The sequence below is a fragment of the Gopherus evgoodei genome, chromosome 8, assembly GCF_007399415.2.
Source record: "Gopherus evgoodei ecotype Sinaloan lineage chromosome 8, rGopEvg1_v1.p, whole genome shotgun sequence".
In the NCBI taxonomy this organism is placed as follows: Eukaryota; Metazoa; Chordata; order Testudines; family Testudinidae; genus Gopherus; species Gopherus evgoodei.
In genome coordinates this window covers 34,349,493-34,375,529 of record NC_044329.1, presented here as the reverse complement: position 1 = coordinate 34,375,529, position 26,037 = coordinate 34,349,493, and the positions used below count along the sequence as shown (strand labels likewise).

Genomic DNA, 26,037 nt, shown 5'->3' with positions numbered 1-26,037 from the left:
TGCATTTTCTGACAGAAAATCATTCAGACAGAAAATTCCCAACCAACTTTAGTCAAGAGTCATGAATCTTGGATTCTGATTCGAGAGATGTCCCTGTGGGTACTCCACTGCAGATGCTGGTGCATCCCCACGCATTCGCTCAGATTTGTATGGTAGTACCCGCACGGGCTGCACACACGCTGCTGGTGCCGTAATAGCATGTACATGGCTGTGACTCCTCAGTTCCTTCTCTACTGCCCCAGTCTGAGATGGAGCTCAGCAGTCCTGCTCAACATTTTCTCGCTTTCGCATACTTCGTTTGTTAGTACAGTCAGTATAGTATTTTAGTCAGAAGTTTTATTTTTTTTGACCCTTTCTTAAGATCTATTTAAAAGGATGGCTAGTGAACTCAAGATCACTATGGAGGAGGTGTCAGAGACTCAACATGAAGTGAGACTCTTGCATCTTGCAACCTGCGCCTCCTCCAAGATTTCCCTCTCAATCAGTGGAGCTGTCCTGGACCCAGTCAAGAATATCTGGCAAACTCCAGCTACTATGCCCCTGACCTACAAGAGAGCAGATTGGCAATACTGTGTCCTCTCCAATGGCTCAGTTTCTTTTCACACATCCACTACCAGCGAGTTTGGTGCTGGAAGCAGCAAATCAAAGAAACAAGCAGCAGCATTTCCGGTCTACTACTCCTGACAGGGACAGTAAAAGAATGGATTGATTTGGGCTGCAAGGTTTATGCAACTTCCACACTGCAAGTCAGTGTGGCATAGTTTGCCACCCTCCTAGCCAAATATGACCATAGAAATTATGGGCAATTAATGGAATTTGTTAACAATATTCCAGAAGAAAAGAGATCGCAATTTAAGGCAGTGGTCTCTGAAGGGGACAAAATTTCCTGCACGTTACTCCAGGCTGCCCTTGATGCTGTGGACACTGCAGCCAGGTCCACTGCTCCAGCCGTTGTTATGCATCGGACTTCATGGTTCAACTCTTCCTCTTTCCCACATGAGCTACAGAACACCGTGGAGGATCTTCCCTTCGATGGTGAGAAATTATTTGTAGCAAAGACAAACGAGGTGCTGCACACCACGAAGGATTCCAGGGCTACGTTGAGATCTCTAGGCATCCATACACCAGCCTCTACATTACCAATACCCGTAATACCTGGCGTATGCACAACAACAACAACAATGGCCATAAGATCAGCAACAGCATCAATGCCAGAGACCTAGGCCTCAACGCCGCCTCCCCCCACAATCAGCAACATCCCAACCTCCCCCACCCAGGGGTGGTGCAAGGATCTTTCGTGCCCTAGGTGAAACTTCCACCTTGCGCCCTCCCCGAGCCCCGACTCTGAGGGACACCCCCCCCTGCAGCAGCTCCTCCCGTCCACCCTGAGGCGCGCCCCCGGTGGCAGCTCCCCATTCTCTGCCCTGAGGCACCACCCCTCGCCCCAGCTCACCCCTGCTCTGCCTTCTCCCTGAGCACGCTGTCGCTGCTTCACTTCTCCCGCCTCCCAGGCTTGTGGCGCCAATCAGCTTAGGCACTGCAAGCCTGGGAGGTGGGAGAAGTGAAGCAGCCAAGGCGTGCTTGGGGAGGAGGCGGGGCGGGGTGAGCTGGGGCAGGGAGTTCACCTGCGTGCTGCCCCCTCTGCCTTACTTGCTGCAGGCGGCCTCCCCGTGCTCTCCTACCCCAGCTCCCTCCACCTAAATGCCGGCGGCGACCGGGGCAGCCGAAGATCCGGCCGCCACAGTCGCTGCCGAAGAAATTGCCGCCCCCCAAATCCTAGCGCCCTAGGTTACCGCCTAGGTTGCCTAAATGGTTGCACCAGCCCTGCCCCCACCTAGCAAACAGATTTGAAGCTGTGGTCGAGGACATAGAAGACTTCCCACCCACTCCTGCCCTCACACTGATTACTCAACCCTTTGGTCAAAGTTTGCTCCCATTGTACAACAACTGGCGAGCCATCACTACAGACAGATGGGCCCTAGAGGTTATCCAGTCGGGCTATACCATCCCTTTTGTGTCCATGCCCCCCACCCACCTCCCTTCTCCTCCCCTCCCCGTCCCTTTTCAGGGACCCTTCTCATGACCACTTGCTCCATCAAGAGGTACAACTTCTTCTGCAAATAGCAGCAGTGGAGTAGGTACCTGACCAGCAGAGGGGAAAGTGTTTTCTGTCCAAAAAAAAAAATAATAATGGGAGTAAAAAGAAAAGTGGAGGATGGCGACCTATTCTTGACCTCAGGCAACTCAACAAGTTCATCAAAAAGCAAAAATTAAAAACAGTTACTCTAATGACTATTATTCCAGCACTGGAGCAGGAAGATCGGTTTTCAGCTCTCGACCTGCAGGATGCTTATTTTCATGTAACTATATGCCCTGCCTGCAGACGTTTTCATAGATTTTGTTCTGGGAACAAACCACTACCAATACAGGGTTCTACCCTTTGGCCTCTCAACAGCACCCTGTGTCTTCTCCAAGATCCTCATGGTGATTACCGCACCTCTCAGGAAAAAAGGAATAATAATCTTCCCTTACCTGAACAATTGCCTCCTCAAATCGTAAACTCGTGAGGAAGCCATCCGATCCACACACATGACCATTGACTGCCTTCAGGGTGTTGACCTGCAAAAAACCACAAACAAATCCACATTAATCCCTACTCCACATCTGGAGTTCATAGGTGCACACCTCGACTCCACAACTGGCCTCGTATCTCTTCCAACCAACAAACTGCAGAACAGCCCACAACTCACGGCTCATGACTGCCTACAACCTCTAGACCACATGGCAACATGCACTTTTGTTGTCAAGAATGCATGCCTGTACTTGCAATGCCTGCATGGTTGGCTAGCCACAGTCTACAAACCAAATGTACACAGACTACACAAGCTTCTCACCATGCCTACCAATAGCAAGGACTCACTCATATGGTGGACTTGACCATACAACCTTTGTTCCGGGGTCCCATTTTTACAGGAATCCTCTTCAATTATAATCACTGCAGATGCATCCCTCACTGGTTGGGGGGCACACATGGGACACCATACAGCTCAAGGACTATGGTCTCCTACAGAGACCTCACTACATACAAATCTTCTAGAGTTCTGAGTGGTCTGCAACGCCTGCTTCCACTTTCTCCCACTCATCAAGAACCAAAAGATCAGGATCATGACCAACAACACTGCTTCTAAGTTTTATATAAACAGGCAAGGAGGAGCCCAATCTGATTCACTTTGCACTGAGGCTATGAAACTTTGGAATTGGTGTCTCCAACACAATATTGATATCTCCGCCTTGTACCTGCCCAGTGCACAAAACACCACAGCAGACGAGCGCAGCCAATCCTTCCCACTCAGCCATGAATGGGAGATGATAAACACTACAACATCTACACATTATCCACAACTGGATCTCTTTGCGACTGTGACCAACAAGAAATGCCTCCAATTCTGCTCCAGAGCGGGTCTAGGGAGATGTGTTTACGCTCAGATGGAATGACAACCTACTATACGCATTCCCACCGATACCACTCCTACACAAAGTAGTATTAAAGATATGGACAGAGAAGGCCAGGATCATATTGATAGCTCCTACATGGCCCAGACAGCTGTGGTACTCACTTCTAACACAGATGTCCATTTGTCTGCCAATCTCCCTTTCCCTCTGCTTCTGAACTTACTGTCCCAATGCAGGGGCCATCTACACCACCCAAACACAGGAATGCTCCACCTCAAATCATGGCTCCTCAACAGTTCTCCTACGAAGAACTAGGCTGCTCTAAGTAGGTGCAAACTGTACTATTACACAGTAGGACACAATTTACACACCGCCTATATCCACAAATGGTCTGGGTTCATGGCATGGTGTTCTGCCAGGCAATCCGCTCTTTGTTCCGCACCTCTTTCAGTCATACTGGACTACCTTCGGGAGCTCAAACAATCTGGGCTCTCCTTCAGTTTCATAAAGGTACATCTGGCAGTAATCACAGTATTTCACCAGAAGATCATTGACACCACTATCTTTGCCCACCCTATCACAAAAAGATTCCTCAAAGGCATCCAGACCCTGTACCCGGACATCAGACTACCCACTCAACCATGGGACCTCCACTTGGTCCTCACATGTTTGACACAATAGCCATTTGAACCACTAGCATCCTGCTGTCAACTACACCTATCTCTGAAAGCTGCATTCTTAGTGGCAATTACATCTGCCAGTCGTGTAGGAGAACATGGAACTCTCATGGCTGACTCACCCTACACTATCTTTTTTAAGGATAAAGTCACGCTATGAACGCATCCCAAATTTCTCCCGAAAGTACATTCATCCTTCCGCCGTAATTAATCTATCCATCTACCAATCTTCTTTCCTAAACTGCATGCAAACTCTTTTGAAACAGCAATGCACACACTTGATGTGTGCAGAGCATTATCTTTTTATTTAGATAGGACTAGGCCGTTCAGGGCTTCCCCTAAACTTTTTATTTCAGTTGCAGAAAGATCTAAGGGCAAACTGATATCCACCCAGAGAATATCCAACTGGATATCAGACTGCATCCATTTATGCTACCAACTAAAGAAGATACATCCTCCAACTTCTATTAAGGCACACTCTACCAGATCTGTGTCAATGTCTGTTGCATTCCTATGTAACATGCCCCTCATACATGTCTGCAAGGCTGCCACCTGGGCTTCAGAGCACACCTTTGTCAAACACTACGCCCTTACTCAGGGCCCCTTGATTGACACTTGAATGGCAAGAGCTGTGCTGTCCATGGCTTTCTTACTAGATTCGATGGTGCCAGATGCCATCGTAGAGATACTGCTTTTCAGTCACCTGGAGTGGAGTACCCACAGGGACATCTCTCTCTCTCTCGAAGAGGTTACTTACTTGTCCACTACCCCCCTCCTCCCTTCTACTTCAGAGTTTGGAATGGTCTCCATTGTAGAGAAGGAACTAAGGAATCATGGCCACACACGGGCTGTTAAGACACCAGCAGCGCATGAGGCAGGCACTGTGTGCAGGCGTCCCATGCGGGTACTTTTATACAAATCTCCGAGCGAAGGCTCAGGGATGCACCAGAACCTGGAGTGGAGCACCTGCAGGGACACTCATCTGAGAGAATGTCGGTTACTGCACAGGTTAGCAACCTCCTCTTCTACTTCCAGCTCTACTACTGACTTGTTGTGTTGACTTGGGAAAGTTATTTAACCACTCTGTTTCTCAGTATTACCATCTGCACAAGAAGGATAAGGCTTTCCTTCTCAGGGTGTTGTGAGGCTTAATTAATGTTTGTTTGGTACTTTCTCATCCCTGGGTGAAAACTGCTATGGATGGGCCAAGTTTTATTGTCTGAGGGCACTGCAGGCTCCTAGGTTGGGAGTTGTAGTGAGAAGCCATGGATTGTGGTGCCTTCCATATGCCCATGACATCCATGCCTATCTTATCTGAACCTGATGTGCTCTACATGGGGCTACACCTTAAGACTTCAGAGACTTGGACTAACATGGCTGCTTGTGGAATGTGGCATCTCCATGAGCACTGTCTGCCAGTTGATTTCCTGGTGGAGTTCTGTTTATGGGTCTTAAATGCTTTGGGTCCTATCTTCTTGGGAGATCCCTCCCTATGTTTGATATTGGCCTCAGCAGAGGTGCCTCTAACAGGGAGGTGGCTGCTGCTAGTTATTTTCTACATAGGGCCCAGGACTTTGGAACTCATTCTTGGCTTAGTTCCAAATAAACTGAAAAGCTTGCCATTCAGGACGCACTGTAGAGCCCATCTGTTTCCTCTGGCTTTTGAGGAAAGGGGAGAGGACTTGGTGTTGAGATATAGAGCGAGAAGATAATTGATTGTTTCTATATTCTGTGGCTTAGCTGACTAGCTCAGTGGGTTGGGGCTGGGGCTTTTTACGTTTTTATACCCTTTGGGCCAGATTTCAAGGACATCTAGATGCCTAAAGATGCAGATAGGCACCGAGTGTGATACTCAAAAGTACCTAAGCAGGTTAGGTGCTTTACTCCCATTGACATCTATGGGACTCGGACACTTCTCTAAATCTCACTAGATGCCTTGCTTCATCTTCAGGCACCTAAATCTCTTTGTAAATCTGACCCTTTTGTGACTAGACATTTTCTAAGTTGTGCAAATGCCTAGAGCTCTGAGAAATAAATGAAAATGGGAAACACTCAGACAAGAGCTTTCAGAGTAGCAGCCATGTTCAACAAGAGCTTGTTTAACATTAAGGGCTAAATTCATTCCTGGCATGACTCCACTAAAATCCATACTGTTGCACCAGAGTAAATTGGGCTTAATGCATTTCCTCAACTGTTTGGCTATCGTGATGCCTTTTTTGTAACTCGCCCAGCTTCATCATATGTTGAAATGCCCTCTGTCTCTTCCATGCTAGTCTTTACCTCCCTACTTGGCCACTTAAGCCTCTAGTCCCTTGTTAGGTTTTTGTTTTATTTGCCTGGGTTGAATTTTGATTTCATCTGCCCCAGCTGGATCGTAAACACTTCCCTCTTCTGCACTGCATGTTTCTTGCAGGCATGAAATTCCATCCAATTTTCTGTAGCTCACTTTGCATTCCTTAAACATGTGCTTTCTTTAAGTCCAGTGTGTGTGACTGACGTTTCCGCAGACCCTCCTTTACATTTCAATCCTGATATGATCCTTGCTGATCTTCAGCTTCTGCCTTGTTTGCTATACCTGGCTCATCTCCATTTAGTGGACCAAATTCAGAGGCAATGTGTAAGATGATGTTACTGAAACTCACTAGGGCTGTGTCTACACTTATAGGGACATGTAGAGTACAGGCACTACATGTGTAACTACATGCTGCAGTGAAAGGCAAGCTGCATTCACATTTGTAGCTGCATATGGCAGTGACACCCACCAGTGAAAGGGTCCAGCACCAGAGAAAGGCTCTGGCTGCCCCCTTTGCTGTCGTGAGGAAAAGTTGTGGCAACAGGGAGACAGCAAGATGCTACACTGCTAAAATATAGCAGTATAGATATGGGAGGCACTGCTTGGGAGTGTAGAGAGCCATGTAGGAAATTACACTCCCAGCTAGAAGTGCAGCCATAGCCAATGTAACAAAAGCTCAGATTCTCTGTTGTGATGGTTTAGTGCAGTAGAGGGATGTGTATTTGGAGGGGCGGGGCAGGGGGTTAGCCAGTTACGGCTACTTGACATTCTGGCCATTTCTGCAACAGACTCAGCAAAATTTGGAGCAGCATCGGGGCTGCTCTAAATTATTTTAACTGGCATTGATCCTCCATGACCATCCTCCAGCTGGGAAGCACAATGCTGTGGCCACAGTTCCACTTCATCCCCTATGTTGGGACCAAAAGGAGGGGTAGCATAGGCGCTGACTGCCAGCTCTACACCTGCTGGGAATTCCCTGTTCCTACCCCACACTGGAGAAATCCTGAGCAGGGGAGATAAAAATAGTCTCTGACTCTTTATATCTCCAGAGTAACAGAAAGAGGACAGAGCAGGCAGAGAATGTGGTCCAATATGTTAATTAGGAGATCAGTACCTCTCCAGTTCAAGTGCAGATTGTGTAATCCAAACAGGCACTGAATCCATTCCAATGATTTGGGAATCCAAACCCCTCCTCCCTACACCAGCCGGTACAGTCTTTAATCTCCTTCATAATCCAGGTTATTATGGAAATTAAAGAGATGCTATAAATATATAAAAGTACACCCAAGTCTGCTAAAAGAACTGGCATTCATTTCCAAAGTTTCCATCTCTTTGAAGGCGAGACCTGTGGTTGCATGCCAAAAGGGGCAGTGGGGATCTTACGACTCAAGCTGCCTTGGATTTATTTTGCTCTGTGGGCACTGGAAAAAGACTTGATGCAATCCAGCTTGCATTTGTTGCGACAGAAGAGATGTTTAATGGGTTTGGTTGAACGCCGCAGGGGTCTGAGAGAAGCATGTGAGCAAATCCAGGGCAATAATCCATTGCAAAGTTTAATAGATGAAAATAATAACCTGAAATAAATAGCTGAAACTAAGAAAAAAATAGGCCAGTGGTTTTTCTTTCTCTTACAAAGATCCACAGGTAGTTTAATCCATCATTCTCCTGGTGCTCTACCTAAGACTTCACATGCTAAATTGCATTTGTTTTTCTCGTGTCCTTTTTCACCAGGCATCTGAGCTACTCCCATGAACTCTTACTGTTTTGCTTTGTAAGGTGGATATGCCTAGTGTGGGAGAACTTGGCATATATTCTTCCAATCAGTCAGTGGAGCCTCTCTCAAGAGGTGGGTCTCACAGACATCTTATTACATCTGGCAGGATGTCTTGTCCACCAGCTACACAGATGTTAAGTGGTAGTGTGTGGAGTTAGAGGGATGAATTGCCAGTGCTGCAATATGAAGGATTTAGTACCATTCAACATTCTGATGTTCATTGGCTTCAATGGATCTAGGCTGATTTATGCCAGCTGAAGATTGGGCTCCCTGTTTGCATAGCAAGACCATACAAACTGCACTAGAGGAGTGCCTACCAAAAAGAACAAGTGTTTTGTGGAGGGGCCTGCTCATTTCTGGCAACAGGTAAAACATACAAATCCACATACTCAGGGTCATTTAATTTCTAGCTTCCAACCAATCTTTCCCAGTCCCTTTGACCTATCTTGGTCAAATGAGCAAAGCAAGAATAAAAGGACTTTGTGTACAGGACCACAGGGTCTGGGGAGATAGACTCCTTTCTCCTAACATGAAGGCAGAATTCTGAGTGACGTAGAATCATCTACATGCTGATTACACACATAATTAGGACCCTACCAAATTCATGGTCCGCTTTGGTCAATTTCAGTGATAGGATTTTAAAAATAGTCAATTTCACCATTTCAGATATTTACATTTGAAATTTAATGGGGGAGAAGGATCCTGACCCAAAAGGGAGTCATGGGATTGCCACCCTTACTTTTGCCCTGCCTGGGGAGAGCAGCGGCTACTGGCCTGGCACCAGCTCTGAAGCCAGCACTACCACCAGCAGCGCAGAAGTAAGGGTCGCAGGGTATGGGGGCGAGGTTGTCACTTTTAGGGGACAGGCAGGGCTGGCCTTGCGGGTGAGCGACCACCTAGGGCCCAATGGTTGGGAGTGCCATGGTTCCCTCCCCCTACAACCAACCAAAGGCCCCTTTAACACTGGGCCCAGACCTGGGGATGGGCAGGGCTGGGGCATCCCAGCCATGGGCTTCTACCATGTGCCAGGCAACAGCTACTAGTCCCAGTGGGGCTGGGAAAGGACGAGACTTCCTCTTCCCCTGCATGGCCACTCCTGGGCTGAGTCAGACTTACCTCCGGGAACCTCCCCCAGCTGCAGGAAGCTCCATGGGTGCACTGCCTTCAGAGGTAGGTCTGACCCGGCTACAGCAGTGGCCTCTGCAGGGGAAGAGGAAGTCTCATCTCTCCCCAGCCTGGTCGGACTAGCAGCTGGAGCCTGGCACACGGTACAAGCTCCCCTTCCCTACAAAGGCCAGATTTCAAGATCTGTGACATGTTTTTCTCAGCTGTAAATTTGGTAGGTCTCTATACATAATGTGTAGTGGATCACACATAGTCATAAACTCATTGGCTATACCCTTGCCTCTCCCCTACTTCTCAAACCCCCCCAATGCTTTTGCTGTGGCCTGCAAGGGGGACATTCTACTCATGTATGATCTCTTGATGGCTGGAGCTATCTCACAGAGCACAAGGGCACTGGTTCCACTTATCCAGGCCTTCTGTGACCCTTATTCAAGATGAAGCAGCAAGCACTTTATCACAAAAGAGCTTTTGTTTTGCTGTTTTGCAACTTTCACCAACAGTTTCTTCTCCACTCCAGAAATCCTAGCTCTGTGCTGTAAATTCTTCTGTGTGGAGATTCCTTGTCAGAGAGGGATCAGTTAATCTGCAGGAGCTCCATTAGATATCAGATAATGTGACACAGTTGGAACTAGCAAGCACTGTTGCCTTGGCTATTGTGTGCACTATTCTGTATTTGATATAATTTCAGTTCTCCCTTGTAAAGATAAGGAAAATGTCAGACAACTGGTCATGATTCATTTTCTGCCAGGCTTGGGCTTTGCAGATTTATCCTAGTTAAGTCCAATGTTCTTTTGATTCCTCCTCACTCGCAGTAATCTGTCTCCTAATCTAGTTATCTTATGTCATATGAGATCTGTATGAGGAATGGTTGTTTATCCCTTGGTGTCTGGCTGGAGTTACTGTGTCTATTATTAGGCACTAGTAAGAAGAGTTATTAAAAATCTGTTCATTTTTTCAGTGCTTTAAAAATCCATCAGCATCATCACATTAGATAAAACATATTTTCCCCTAAGGTAGAAATAAACATTTTGATTCTCAGAGTGCACTTGTCTCTGCTGTTCCAATAACATTTATGATACCATCCTTTCACCAGCTATATGTTTAAACAATTTTTTTTCTAAACAGGCTCATTTGCTGTTCCAGTGTGGTAACCTGTTACTGCCCATTTGGTGACCTCTGATCCTTATCCAATCAGCAATGCATGCAATACAAATAGCATGGGCAGAATTCAATGTTTGTTTTTGTATAATTTTGATGGATAATATCAAAGTTTTTTTTTATTTTTATCAATTTAAATTTTTGCAATGGGGGAAATTCTGAGGGTAGAATAAGAATTATTTAATGGCAGTTGACATTGAGATTCAAAAAGATACAGTTTATACCTGTGAAAATACAAATTCTCAATATCACGTGAAAATATACAAAGTAAATATGCTTAAATCAAACTCCCAGTTCTCAAGCAGCATTTTTCTTTCTTTGCCTATCTGTAAATTTTTATTTTTATTGATGGAAATATTTTTTCATTGGTTTGCGTGTGTACGGAGTCATCAAAGTTTATCGCCATTTACTGATAAAGATCTAATCCTTCCAAGCCTAAATACAAATCATAGGGTCTATAGTTTAGAGGGTGAAATAATTAGGCTAGGATTTTCAAAGAAGCCAAAATAAGTTGCGTATCAGCCAGTGTCCACTGAATTTCCATGAGATGCTCCCAGATTAAGCTTAACTGCATTTCTATTGTCTGCAAACAGAGGCGGCTCTAGGCATTTTGCCGCTCCAAGCACGGCAGACAGGCTGCCTTTGGCGGCTTGCCTGCAGAAGGTCCCCGGTCTTGCGAATTTGGCGGCAGCCTGCGGGAGGTCCACCGAAGCCGCAGGCTGCTGCTAAAGCCGCGGGACCAGCGGACCCTCCGCAGACAAGCCTCCGGAGGCAGCCTGCCTGCTGCCCTCGCGGCGACCGGTAGAGCACCCCCCGCGGCTTGCCGCCCCAAGCACGCGCTTGGTGTGCTGGGGCCTGGAGCCGCCCCTGTCTGCAAAAGTTTTAGATCCTTCTAGAATCCTAAATTTCCTGCACCATGAAAGCCACTTAAAACTGCATAGACGAACCACTTAGTATCAGTGTTCACATACACTAATGAGGATTGATATAACAAAACAGAGGTGAATTTGCAGATAAAGTAGCTGTGTCACTTAGGAATGACAAGTCCCCATTCTCTAGCCATGAGTTCCATTCCCTCCAAAGTATCTGCATGGAGTTTCACCATTATTTTGGTCACTTTGCCACTTTGGTCACTAGGTAGAGGGAGGTAAAACCATAGAAATATCTGGTGGGTTATGTGCTGGCGAAAAATGGCTAAGCAGGGTGCTCACCATTTCGCACAACTGTCTGTCACCCATTTAATACAATCTGCACAGTCCTTTGACTGGCCTGGGGGTGGAGAGTGATGGGGGCAAGGCCTGTGTTGAGGGAGGAGACTCTTAGCCAGTATGCTATGCCCAGGACAAGTCTAATAAAAGGTATGCGAAGCTGACAGGGCTTTGAAAATGCATTTCCTTACTTAAACGGTATGCGATTTCAGTCAATGCCGGCATGATTACTAGGCCAGATTAGCCATTGCGGGGAGAGAGGCTGGAGGTGAACACAGTGAGTCCTTCTGTGTAGTTAGCTGGGGATCCCTTGCTTTCATTAGCTTTGCTGGTCTCCCGCCCCCCCCACACACTGCTTGCCCTGTTTCTGTTTTTGTTTGTCCTCTCTGCATGTCTTTGTGTGTGAGAGAAATACAGGGCTATTATACTTATGCAGGGAGAAGGCACAAATAACGATAGTGGATAACTGAGCTGGCTGAAAAATTTCCCATGCAAAATATGCTGATTTGACAAAATCAGTGTTTTGTGGGAACATACTGATTTTGTCCAAATTTATGACAAAGTTACCTAAACATTTTGTTTTGATGTCAAAGCGCTGTGTTTTGACAATAATGTTTTAACTTTTCTGTGATATAGTCACAACACAGCATTTGACTTTCTCAAAATATAATGTTTTGATAAAGCTGTTTTGATGTTTCTGAAACTCAATTCTTTCAAAATGTCAATTTTGACTTTTTTGTTCTAATTTGGGATGAAAGGAAATTTTCTGAGTTTAGACCGGATCCAGTGAATAATCAAGAAGATGCTTAGAAAGAAGGTGACTGAGATCAGTTGGTGATAAAAGAGTAATGGTTTTCTGCCCAATCTCCAGCCACCACTTCGTATCCAAAATCCCAAAGTGGCTGGATATTTCTGCAGCAATGATCAGCATGAAAATAACCTAACAATGTTGACACTCCAATTGTCATTATTAGACTTCAGAGTTATACACCCCATTAAAACGAAAGGAGCAATTCAAATCTCATATAGTTGTTTCTGTCTATTTAATTATTAAGATGATATAGCACTGGTTCATATCCAGAAGATTATCTCTGAATGTGCAGTTGTACTCTGAAAAATAACTGTAAAATGGCATCTCCTTACTCAGTAGATCTGCCCATGGCATGTATAAAGGATTAGATCTGCTGATTTTAGTGGCAAAAATAAGTATCTACTGACTCTACATGGCTAACAGAAGTAAGAGTGAACACAGCATGGAGAGAGATGAATTTCATTACATCTTGTGCTTCGTAAGCAGAATCTCAGTCAGTTACACCTTTGCAAACTTGTTGAAGTCAATGGCATTACACACGTCATTGCGAGTATAATTTGACCTGTAAATCCTTAGTTACTGGTTTGATGCGCAAGCAGAAAATAATCTGGTTTAGCTGTCAGATTCCAAGCTGAATTTCCAGGTCTGGCAGCTAGAATAAAACTCCCACATAGTTTGACTTGTAAACTGAGTATGTCTGGATAGCAGTCGGTGTGCTGCTTATACTGCCACAGCCGACATCACCAGAGGTGTTTGAGCTAGAGCTTTGTTGATATAAATGTGAGGGGCTGCTGGTCAGGTGCTGTTTATGAATGCTCCACGGCTTTGGAATTCGCTTCCAACTTGGTTTGAAATAGCTCAAAATCTGATGATCTTCAGGATACATTGCTAGGCTCATCTCTTTTCCCAGGCACTTGAAAATAGGAGTGGGTGTGTGAATGTGTGTGTGAGATTATAATCGTAAGGGTGGGAATTGTTTGAAAGAAGGTGGATTGTTTGCTGCATTTAGGATATATTTTTGTTGTGCCTAGAGTGCATGGCTAGGCATCTTTAGTAGCATTTTTATGCATCTAAACAAATAAAATAAATCCCTCTTGGCATCTCTTCTGGACTTGAAGCAGGCACTTACATCTCTAAGGAAAAGAGTCTGCACATGCTATTTTCACTTGTTCATACTCTATTAACCATTTTTAAAAAACATTAATATAGTAAAGCACACATTCCTCACTGAGGATTCTGCACTGCACTGGCCAAGAGTTAGATCAAATCTGTTTGGGGTATTAGTCAAACAAAACTAGGAGGAGATAAAAGCATCTGAAAAGAACAGTTGACTAAAAAAACCAATGCTCTTTCTCCCCACACCAATAACTCAAAGAACATGGAACAGTTTTTGTTTAGCCTTTTTTCATGCACACCACAGCACCAAAAACGACTTTCAGAATAAAAATATAAAAAATTTCAGCCCCAAAGATAATTGTTAGGAAAGTACTTAGTAACTTTCATTCTAATTCAGTTGTCACCATGGTTACAGTGTCATTAATGCTACACTGTTATGGCAGATTGCTGTTTGTGACATTTTTTGCCACTGATTTCCAATGGTTACAGCTGCACTGTGTCCTTGCTGCATCATCAGATTTCAGCCTGTGTGACCTTGGCAAACCAAAGCACCTGAGATTTAATCATCACTGCTTTGTTTCCAGACTTATTAACATACTGTCCCTCCAACCCCCTTTTCTCAGGCAAAGTCTGCAGATGCTTGAGCTGAATCTGTCACTCTGCATCACCATCATGGAGCCTCGGTAGAGGATGATCCTGGCTCTTTGCTAGCAGGTTGGCAGCCTGGAAATGGAATGCAGACACTAAAGAGTTTGGCCAATGTTTTAAAAAGCAGCTCACTGCTAAGAATGCAGATTGCAGTTATTTCAATGGAGCTGTCTGGGACACTATCCCGTGGTCAAGCAATTTAATGGTGCCTTGTAAGTGTGGTTTGTGCCACAGAACTGCACCTCCTCTTTTTTGAGCTGTTGTTTGTTCCATTCTGTCTGTTTGCATCTAACCTAGATTGAAAGTTTCTTAGGGCAAGGAGCACACTCTCTCAGTTGTCAGTCAATAATAATATTGTAACAAAGCTGTGGCCACCTAGATCTTTATAGTTGTCCCTATGCTGCATACCAGGGATACTCAGAACTTAAGAACAGCAATGGGAATAGAATTTAGATACACCTGTTCCAAAAGTACAGGCGCTACCACTTGAGCTAAAGGAGAATCTCTATAAGTTGTTAGCAATATAAGGTCTAAGACACACATTTAAGCATGCCTCATTTCATCCAATAGAGGGCACTGGTATTCACACACAACAATCAATGCATTACATACTGCCCTAATCAGACAGTTTGTCTTCAAAACCAGTCATTGCGTAGGAGTTCAGTTCTCAATTCTGACATAAGTGTAATAAATTAATGTAATCTAGGACTTTGACAACCATGGTGACTTGGAATTTCATGGCAAGAGCAGGGGTCTAATTCAGAATTTCCTTCTCCAAAAGCACAGGTTTCTACCATTTGAACTAAGGAGCAATCTATTAGCTTTTAGCAGTATAAAGTTTGACAGAAGCGAGGATTTCTAACTTCATCCAGTAGAAGGCAGTGCTACAGATACATACTAGCCTGTATGTTACTATATGTAAAACTTGGGCTTTATCACTGTATGTTGTTATTTAGTTTATGGGAAATCACCTTTTACATATATATTTTTTGGTTGTGGTGGCAAGAACTGTTTTATTTAAATGAAATAAGTTCTAGGGGTTTTTTTTGTTTTTGTTTTGCCTTCTGAATTACAGGGTGAATTGAAATGGAAAGCATTATTACTAAGGAAGCAATAAGGATGACAATGAAAAGGTTAAAAGAATGTTGGCAACTTAAACGTGGCCCTCCAGTTACATTTTGTAAAAATAAACTTTTATTAAACCTCATGCCAATAGATTTCTAGGTCCAGATTCAAAACTCTACATAGAAATGACAGCTATCTCAATCATTTTCACTGCAGCCCTGTGGAGGAAATTCATCCCAAGGCAGAGACCAGCAAAACATCCAAGTCTAAGTTACAGGGCCGGCACACAACATTTTGGCACCTGAGGCGGGGAGCTCAAATGATGCCCCATATCCCCTCGCTTGGGCCAAAACTTTGAAAGATCTCAAGTCTGTCTTCTTCCTGTTCTACTCCTCTCATGGTACTGCTCTGCTGCCTACCCCAATAAAGGAGAACTAACCACTTAAAAAGCCTTGTTCAAAAAATTTAAGTAACACGTAACTTTCAAATGCCTGAACAGCAAATGTAACTTTTCTTGTCTGCATAGTAAACACTGGCATTTTTATCTGTTTGAATAATCAAAGTGGTGCTTTCCGTGCCTTCTTGGTTGCAAAGATTTGAATTGCTTCCTGCTGAAGGGCCACAGTCTGGGCCAGCTCAGGCTCTATTCAGATGATTGCAAAGCTGACCAGCCTCTCCTGTGTCATTGTGGAGCGTAGATATGTTTTTATTGACTTCAACTTGGAGAAGCTGCATTCTCCCCTGGCAACTGTTACAGGAAGTGTTAGACGTATGCGCAGAGCAACAAAAGCATTTGGAAAGAGAGTGATCATCTTATTTGTGCACATATATTCCAGAACAGAATTTGGAGTTGATCCTGCTGAAATGTGTCTTGAAAGCGCTTTCAGTTCATCACCTAAATCACTTGCATCAATATTGCACGTCATCATGTGCCAACACTGTCTCTAGTGCCCTCCATTGCTGGTGTAGGTCTTCTTTAGGTATAGTGAGGAGTTTAGGAATATCATACATCATCTCAAATATACTGCTGTGTTCCTTGAGCTGCATGAAATGTTCTTCAACTTACTGTATTGCACAATCTAGCACCTGGTTAAAGAATTCAACTTTGAATTGTTGTTTGGGATCATCCCGTGCCTCAAAATCAAAACATCGTTGTCTTCTTTGGTGACTCTTGTATTCTTGAATGAGTGGAAAAATAGCTTCAGTGTGAAGTTCCTCTGCCAACTTCTGTGCACTCTTCAGTATGTTTTGAAATCCCTCATCTGACCGGTAAGACACTAGGTATGACTTTGCTTTATCCAGTTGTTTTATTGCTCCCGATATATCAAAGTCAACACATTGGAGTCTGTTGCCTACAACATTTATTTCAAACAGTATGTCACGCCACAACAATAAGCCACACAGAAATTTGAAATTATGTATGTTTCTGGTGATTCCATTTCCCTCTGCCACTGTTCTCCCACGAACAGTTCCTGTCATAGCATTATCCTCCATAATGGCAACTATGGCATCATCTGTCTTCCCAGTTTGGTGTTTGATAGGCTTTATTGCTTCCACTCGACTTTTCCATCATGTGGCACTCAGTGGTTTCAGTGTTAGAGAGGATGTTCCCAGATGTTGCTTCAAAATTTGCCATCGATGACTTGATGCAGAGAAAAATATGTAGATGCTTTGAATTACATTAAAAAATTCAGCAGCCTCACTAGAAGCTGATGCTGCATCACTGACCACCAAGTTCAATGAATGAGAACTGTATCGGACAAGAAAAGCTCAAGGGGTTTAACTCTTGGATCCGTGTCTGCACTCCTCTGTTCTTTCCTCTCATGTTGGCACCATTATCATAGCCCTGACCTCTCAGGTCAGCTATCACAATTCCCATATCTTCCAGCTTTTTAAGAAGCACATTTGTCATACTAACTCCTGTAGTATCATCAATGTCAATACATTCTAGAAAATGCTCTCCGACAGTCACCATTGCAGGGACAATTTCACTAGATTCTGTTGTTGTTAGAAAACGCACCATTAAATTTATTTGTTCTGTATGGCTGATGTCAGGTGTGCAGTCCAGAATAACAGAGTAATAGCTTGCTGACTTCAGATCTGCCACAATCTTCTGTTTGACTTTTGTTGCCAGTAACTGCATGATCTCATTTTGAATTGTTTTTCCAAGGTAGTGGTGTGTGTACCTTTCTTGGGTGGTGACTCTTCTTAGATGGTCCTGGAGAAAAGCATCAAACTCAGCCATCAGCTCCACAATTTTAAGGAAGTTTCCATTGTTTGGCACATACAGCTGATCTGAAGTGCTATGCAGTGCTAGGTTTTGGGTAGCAAGCATTCTCACAATGGCAATGAGCCTTTTCAGAACATTTTGCCAGTAAAGCGATGCTGATGCAACCTTTTCTTGATGCTGGTCATCTATGGTAGCCTTTCACCACCTATGGAATGCTCTCTGGTGATTTGCTGCCTTCTCATGGCATGCCAGATTTCTAGCCAGATTCTTCCAGTCTTTTGTTCCTGTAGAACCCAATGTGGCTGGAACATTAGACTGGAAGAGTTTGCAACAAAAACTGTATACAGCATTCTGGGGTTTTGAGTACACAAGCCATGGCCTCTCCTCTTTGTCACCATTGGGGATTTCATGCCAGTAATGTGTTGGATGGAAACTTCTATTTTCATTGTCTTTGGGGAACATGAAGTTTTTCACTTGCTGTGGCCCGTGCAGTACAAGGAAGTCCCTCAGACTACTGCTCAAGTGGGTCCACAGTCTTGGATCTAGACTTAAGAAACTAAACTCACCAGCAGCTGTTTCTTGCGTCTCCACCATACTCTTCTCTGATCTACACTTTTCTTCAGGAATGTGCATGGTTACATCCATTTGAGATGGAGATATGGATGCTGCAGTAGCTGCCAGATTACCTGCACTCTGACTAACTGGAAGATCAGGCATCTCCTCACCACTCACATCCTCACATCCAGAAGGATCACCATGAACATTTGTGTCTGTGTATCTCTGGAGAGCTCCTTCCTGCTTAGACACAAAAGTTTTCTTTGCTTGCTTGCTTTTTCTGAATGCTGCCCCAGAGGGTCATTTTCTTCTTTCACCCATGACTGCTGTTCTTTGCCAGCTATAGTGGCTCTCAACATTCAATTGAAGGGGACAAATAAGCAAGCTGGTAGAAGAGCCTGAGTGAGGGAAGATATCAGCATCTTAAAGGCCTAACTGGCTCCTGCTACTGCAGTTGACTGCCTGTTCACCTCAGGTGGATTCAGGGAAGCAGCAGGAAACAGGAAGTTCCCTGAGAAGCTGGTGTTAATCAGTCCACGCTCCTTGGGATGCTAGAAAGGTAAATAAGATGCTGCTCCTCCTCTTTCTCTCTGCAGCTCCTGCCGCTTTCTCTTATTCCCTCTCACTATTTTTCCTGCCTGCCTGTTATGTCTCTTATGCCCTCCTTCCTCCAGCACAGCACTCCACCACGTCTGTGCATCTAGAGCAGAGAGAATACATATGCACCAGCAGCAGACACAATTTTCTACACTGGGTCCTAGTGGCGCCCCCCTGCCTGGCACCTGAGGCGGTCGCCTCAGTTTGCCTCATGGTAAGGCCAGCTCTGCTAAGTTAAGGCTGATTTTGAGGGCTTCAGTGGTATTTATGTGATCCATAGTGTGGCAAGAGATTTTGCCTCAGTTGCCTGAAATGCCTTATAATACTTTAAATTGAAGGTTTGCATGAAAACCTCAGGAAGGGGATTAAATTCATGAAAATTATAACTTTGCTTAATTGGACATAAAAAGAGTAGTGATAGTGTCAGGACCCTTTGGGATGCTTAGAGTAGTCGTTAGTTTTAAGAATAGAGCTTTAATGAGAGAAATTAATAATAGTTTAAATTAGAAATTCAGTAATGGCGGCTATACAGTGATGTAATATCAGGAGAGATTCCATTTCTAGGGCACATAGGAGTCCATTGCCTGTGATGTAACAATCTCACTTCCTCTAATGCAATGGTAAATTTCACTTCCTGGGGAGAATGACTAAGCATAATTCCATAGAAATACATTGGAGCCCAGAGGAATACATAGGGGCTTCCAGACAGGAAGTAGTTAGGGGTCATCCACAGGTCAGTAAAGAGAAACCCCACAGAAATATATTGTAGCCTATAGAGATACATGGGGCTTCCAGACAGGAAGTAGCTAGGGTTCATCTAAAGGTCAGCTCAGAAAACGCCCCCATAGGAATGCACTGAAGCCCATAGGGATGATGTAATGGGGAGATAGGATTGCATCATTTCCAGGTGATGCAATCAAGGCATATGATTGCATCACTTCCTGTGGAGAATGACTCATCACAATCTCACAGAGATACATTGTAGCCCCATAGAAGTCTATGGAGTGGGCGGAGCTACGGAAAGCTCGAAGCTGATTGGCTGAGCTTGGGAGAGCAAATCGTATATAAAGACGACAGCCAGCAGGCTAAAGTTCTGTAGGGAATGAACCAGCAAGAGAGTGGAATGCTGATAGACACCTGTAAGAAGATGCCTATACAGAAAAAGCTAGCTAAGCAGCAGCATTGGAATTCTGCAAATAAGGAGCTGCCTGCAAAGTAGCAGCAGCTCACCTAACCTTCCAAGGTTGCCCCAGCAACAGCTGCTTCTACCACCCGGTGCAGCTATCGCAGCCACCCAACAGGCTCCCGCTGTTTCTGCCTGAGGAGCCGCTTTCACCTCAGGTGCAGGAAGCCTCATCAGACTGCAGCCATTGCAAGAGATACTACCAGTGCTCCCTCAACATCGCTCCCAAAACACAGAGCAGAAGGACCTCTAAGATGGTTCATAGGGATTGTTAAGAAAGCCCTTGTAAGTCCAATCTTTTTTATTTACCAAACTAGCATCTATGGGTTTTGCTTGTAAATAAAGCTAGGTACCTGTGGTCTCAGTGAGATCTCTCCCTACCCATTTAGTAACTTCCAGGCCAGCGCTTACAGGATATTTAGTTTTACATGTTTACTATTGAATGTTAATTAATATATTATATATTGATATAAGGTATAGAATATTAATTGATTATATTATTGTTATATGCTACAGAGTTAATTGAAACTGTAATTGTAGTGTTGTTATTTGCGCTGCTTCATTCCCTTTTTAATTGTAACTCTATTATCTCTACTCTTTTACTGTACCCACTCACTTCTAAATAAATAATATTTTTATTTCTGAAAAATTTACTGCTTGTTTGCCTTTTCTTGATCGGAGGGCTGTATCCGTTCCTTTCAAGGGGAAGTTAGCCAACTGTGGCTTTTCCTGGAAATTCCTTAGGCGGGCCACAACCTTAATTACCAGAATAGATTAATTAAAATTAAAAGATTTTGAATGAAAAGGAGCATTTGTAAACAAACATCATTGCTTAATATAATTGAATAGAAACCTTCTGTAACAATAGACCCTGTGCTAGACCTCTGCACACACATGAATTTCACCCACTGTTGGTGGGATGCCAGTAATGATAATACTGCAATTGGTATGAGTTTGCACTCATGGTGAAAAAACTTACCTTAAGTTTCTGAGTGGATTTCTAATGCAATCCCATGTGTGACATCTGGAAACCTACTACTTGCAAGAATAATACATTTTATGCTGACTGTCTCCATCCTAAGGACTAAACTCAGTCACCGCTCTCCCAGTAGAACCAGGACCATGCAAAACTCAAAATGCATTCACAGGGGATAAATATAAAAGCTCTCTCACAGAATGGAACATACCTACCATAGATTTAGAGGACAGTTTCCTTCATAGTGTGGATGTATAAGGAAGCCTGAGTTAACTATTCATACCGTTTAGCCCTTCATTCCTGACTCATAAATATTTCTGTATACCTTTAATTGATTGTCACTGGTAAAAGGCTGCAAAGCCCAGCCAGTAGCAACTATCATGTAGTAGTATTTTTTCTTCTTTATATATTCTGTCACTGCTTTCTCCCTCACCATGGGCTTTAGTTGTTTTACACAGTAAAAAATTAATAAAAAGAATAGATATATCAATGAAAACAATTGCCTTTAAACAAATTGTTACAGTTAAAAAACTGAAAGTGAAACTCATTATAAACAAAAAGTGAAATTGATTTTTAAGGGGTATAAATGACAAGTAACATCCCTTTACCATGTATACAGATGGAGCTAGCAGCAACCTCAATTTCTTAATCCCGTATCTTAATACTGTCCAGCTGTACTGGTGTGTGCAATCCGTTGTATTGTTTCAACTGTCATTTTGGATAGAAGAGAGAACATTTAACGGTACCATTAAGATGAATATCAGTCAAAACCCTTATCTGAAAGTAAGGGTTGCTAGAAAGATAGTGGAAGAGTTACCAAAAAAAAAAATGCCAGGAATGTTACACTTAATAAACCGTATGTTGTCAAAAGATATGGAAATGGTAAGTGAATTCAGCAACTACAGATAATGAGCCCTAATTCTGTTACACTAACGTCACTTTTTGTCCCTCTGGCAGTGGAAAGGGGCTTTAAGTGGGCAGAATGGCATCAAAACTAGTGCTTTGTTTAGGGGCTTTCCTGGCTGGAATAAAACTGCTCTCAGACCACAGTAAAGGGGGCTTATTATCATCTTTCTGTTCTCCATTGCTGCCCCAAATGCAGAAACAGGGAAACTGCAACTCAGGCCAAATATACGACAATTCTGAATGAAATACTAGACTATTAAACTATGTGATATTATAAGTGTGACAGGATCCTCTTGGGGTGCAGCCTGGGACACTGGGACTGCTGTGCCCCCTGAACTCTCTCCAGCCTGGGCGGTCTCTCACAATGCCTTGCTAGTGACCAGCAGCAACCCCTCCAAGTGCTGTTATCACTCATCACAAACACATGTGGAGACCCCACACCCAGCTAGATTGCATGAATGCTTCCAGAGCCACTCAGGAATCACACAGAGATAGATTTTAAGTGATATTAAGTAGTAGGCAAAATGTCAAAGTTGGTTACCAAAATAAAATATATAATATTAACCACACAGTCTAAAATCTCAACCCTATTAGATTGGGCAACATCTAGAGCAGTGGTTCCCAAACTTGTTCCGCTGCTTGTGCAGGGAAAGCCCCTGGCGGGCTGGGCCAGTTTGTTTACCTGCCGCGTCTACAGGTTCGTCTGACTGCGGCTCCCAGTGGCTGCGGTTCGCTGCTCTAGGCCAATGGGAACTGCTGGAAGCAGTGGCCAGTACATCCCTCAGCCCGTGCTGCTTCCAGCAGCTCCCATTGGCCTAGAGCAGTGAACCACGGACACTGGGCGCCGCGATTGGCCCAACCTCTGGCCATGGCAAGTAAACAAACTGGCCCGGCCCGCCAGGGGCTTTCCCTGCACAAGCAGTGGAACAAGTTTGGGAACCACTGATCTAGATTAAGCAGTTTTTCTAACCACATTGGATATTGCAGTCCACAGTATACAGATTTCACCTTTGAAAACTGTGCCAGTCCCCTCTATTGGAGTCTCACGTCTTCAGCGTCGTTGTTGCTTGCAGTGTGGGTGGATGAAGAAGAAAGGCCAAGCATGAGGTCCCTGTGGTCTCTTTTATGCCCTCCGTCCCATGTGCTTGGAGAATGCAAGTCCAGGCATGTCTGGGGGCATTGCTGAGTCTCCAGGCAAAGCTGAGCAATTCTCCTGGTGTGGCCTCATGCAGGTAAGTCATTGAATTGGAGCTCACTTGCTGGACAATGGCTGTTGACACCCCCGCTGGGGCGCTGATTACTCTTTTTGCTGTTGTTTCTAGGAAGTTAATATCTGGCTGACTTCCCCAACTAAGGGTATATCTACACTTACCATTTAAAGCACAAAACGTCCCCCTTTTCTTCTTTTGTGCTAAAACTGCGGGAGCATCTCCACTTGTTAATGACTTTTTGCGGTGAAACTCAGAAGTTTCACTGCAAAAAGAAAACCACCTTCACAAGAGGCGTACAGTTCTTACTGCTGTTCTTTTTGCGCTGCTGTGAGTGAAGACATGTTTTACCAGTGTAAACACCTTTTGGCCTCCGAAGGATATCCCACAGTTCCAAAAGCAACCACTCTGGCCAGCATCACCGCAGCTCTGATGGATGGACGTCTGCCCCTCCTCCTGTAAGCCCTGGGAAGTTTGAAGCTCCCTTTACCTTTGTTTGTAGATGTGGCAAGGAAAGCAGCCAGACAACAGGAGGTTTTAAAAAAAATGCCACGGAAGAAACAAGGAAATAATGGGGCTTGTGAGACATGAAGCAGGGCAGTTGGGGCACTGAGCAGGGACCCAGAATGCCTTCCGCTCACCCCTCCCCCGCCTTCTCACAAGACCTATTGAGAGAGCTGTGGGATAGCTGCCCTACAGCATAGCCATGGAAGAGCTGGTAATGTAAACACTCTCTGACGCCTGAGGAATTGAGTGAGTACACAACCAGCGCTTTTCTTTCACTGGTTCCCTATCACTGGTGAAACTTACAGCGCAAAACTCTGCAAGTGTAGAAATACCCTTACAGTATGTTTTTTTAGCAACAACCATACAATACATTCACATAACATCATATGCATTGATGATATACGTATATAGATAAGAGAAATTACTTTCAGCAGGTCATGTCATTTTCCTTGGTACATTACAAGGCATGCTTTATATGTAAGATCATGATTACATAAAATGAGGAATTTGGGGGCTACAGGGGCTCCCCCAAGGTATAGAATGTCACAATAAGGGCCTTATATCTTTGAGTGAACTGGGTGAGCTTTTCTCCACTCATTTTATCACTACCAAAAAAGGGCCTAAGGTTGGGAGAACCAAGGTAGCTTGTGCAGAGCAGGATCCTGGAGGGACTTGGGGCAACCTGGGGCAGGAAGGAGAGTGGAAGGCAGCCATATGGGGTGGTGTTTGGAAGTAGTGGGAGAGCTTTAAGGCGTTGAGTGGGAGGCCCATGAGAGCGGCCTCATCCACTTTATTTCACATTATACCACTCCAACTCATTCCCCTCTTGAGACTCTGCTTCCCTCATTCTTTTCCCCCTTCAGTAGAGGTTAAAGTAAGGGGGGCAGTGGAGGGAGCATAGATGCCTCTCTCCTCAATGGCTGGTGCTGCTGAAAGTCTAAGGAGAGGTCTTGCTCCTCTTTCAATCTACTTTAACCACTGCCCCTTTTTAAGCACTTTTCCCATTTTGTTCCTGTCCCTTGAGTTCCTATTTCTCTTTAGCCTCTGCCCCTACAATGGTGTCCTCCTCTGGCAAGGGTCGGAGTAGCAATTGGATGTTGCCATCTCCTTTCTCTATCCTTGTCAGCAGATCCTTGCTAGTTGGGCACCAGTATCAGGAGCACTGAGAGCGATGGGGAGATGCTACAATAGCCCTGATACTTAGGAGGAGTCACTAAATTGCAATCCTGCTCAGTTCCTGAAGCCCTGCTGGGTCCATGAAAGACACTGCACTTGGAACTGGAGTGAACACACAGGGACTATAACAGAAAACCTTATGTAATAATTTGAATTTTCTCAAATACAACAGCACACAACTACACTAAGACAAGAAATTCAGGTCCCACCCAGAAACTGTTCAGGCCAGAGTTTGAGAAAGTCTGATGTAATTTACACTTAATCTGCATATGACCTCTTCCAGACTATATCCAACTAAGAAAAGCCAGAGCACAGTAGTGCTCTGGTCCTATTGAGTTCCTGCTCCCTATGCTAGGTGGCTGTGTGGAGGTAGCTTCTGAAAGGATCAAAGTGAGAGAGATCTACTGCATTTAAGTTGGGGTCAAGGAGATTTAGGGCATCAGAGAATAGGCCTATGTGAGGATAAAAGACTATTATTTCTTATTACTTATATAGTAATGTAAAATTGTATATTTCTTTAACACAGTTAAAGGTATAGAGCCTGTTATTCAGAGGCATTGAGCACCCAGAGCTCCAGTTAACTTCAACTGCTAGCCAGGTCCCAAGGTACAAAGCGCTTGCTCTGTAGACTGATTTGAGTATCATGTGAGGGAGTGACACTCAAAGGGAGGGCAAGAGTAATGGACAATGCAATCACGTGGCATGCTAACATGTTTTAGAGTGCTTGATATTACGGTTGCCAACAGGCCCTTATGACACGGGATATCCCTTATTTTTTCATCTCTGTACAACAAGATCGAGAGTTGCTGAGTGTTGCAAAAAGCATCAAGAAATGCAAATATAGGTGAGTACTGCTTATTATTAATACTAATAATGTCAGGAGGAGTGCAGTGGGTGCTAAGAAAACAGTCCCGTATTTTTTAAATATGTTTGCAACCTTACTTGGTATGGCCACAGGTTGTTAACCCTGACCTAGAAACCGTCAGGGATCCTACAGCACCTAATAGCCTCGGTCCCGGGGGTCTCTGTTCGAGTTACCTGCAGGTCTCTCTCACCCAAGTGCTAGGCAAGCGGGTTTCTCGGCGTGACAGTCCTGTCCCAAGGATTGAGAACGTAGAAGGGGCATTTCTGGAGGGTCCCGGGGGGGGTGCACTCAGGCCCCGGCCATATCCCTCGTCACCCTGACTCAGCCTAGGAAGTGTCCTGGCCTGGCAGCCTAGACGGGGTGAGAGCACGGGAGGCTGTGACTCCACTTCATCCCCCATCATGGTCTCTGTCCCTACTTTCAAAAGACTCCAACTCCCAGCATGCACTAAGATGGCCTCCCGACCCAGCTTCCCCGGACAGCCTCTGGGCGCGATACCTGTTGGG

General features: G+C 44.5%; 1 long non-coding RNA gene across 1 annotated transcript; it reads right to left on the bottom strand.

Annotated features, from left to right (window-relative positions):
* On the bottom strand, positions 1-25,930 carry LOC115656705. The gene is made up of 3 exons (XR_004001740.1): positions 25,705-25,930; positions 2,533-2,619; positions 1-1,155 (listed from the first exon to the last, which is right to left on the bottom strand). It is a non-coding gene; the product is annotated as an uncharacterized LOC115656705 (long non-coding RNA).
* Positions 25,931-26,037: the final 107 nt, after the last annotated feature.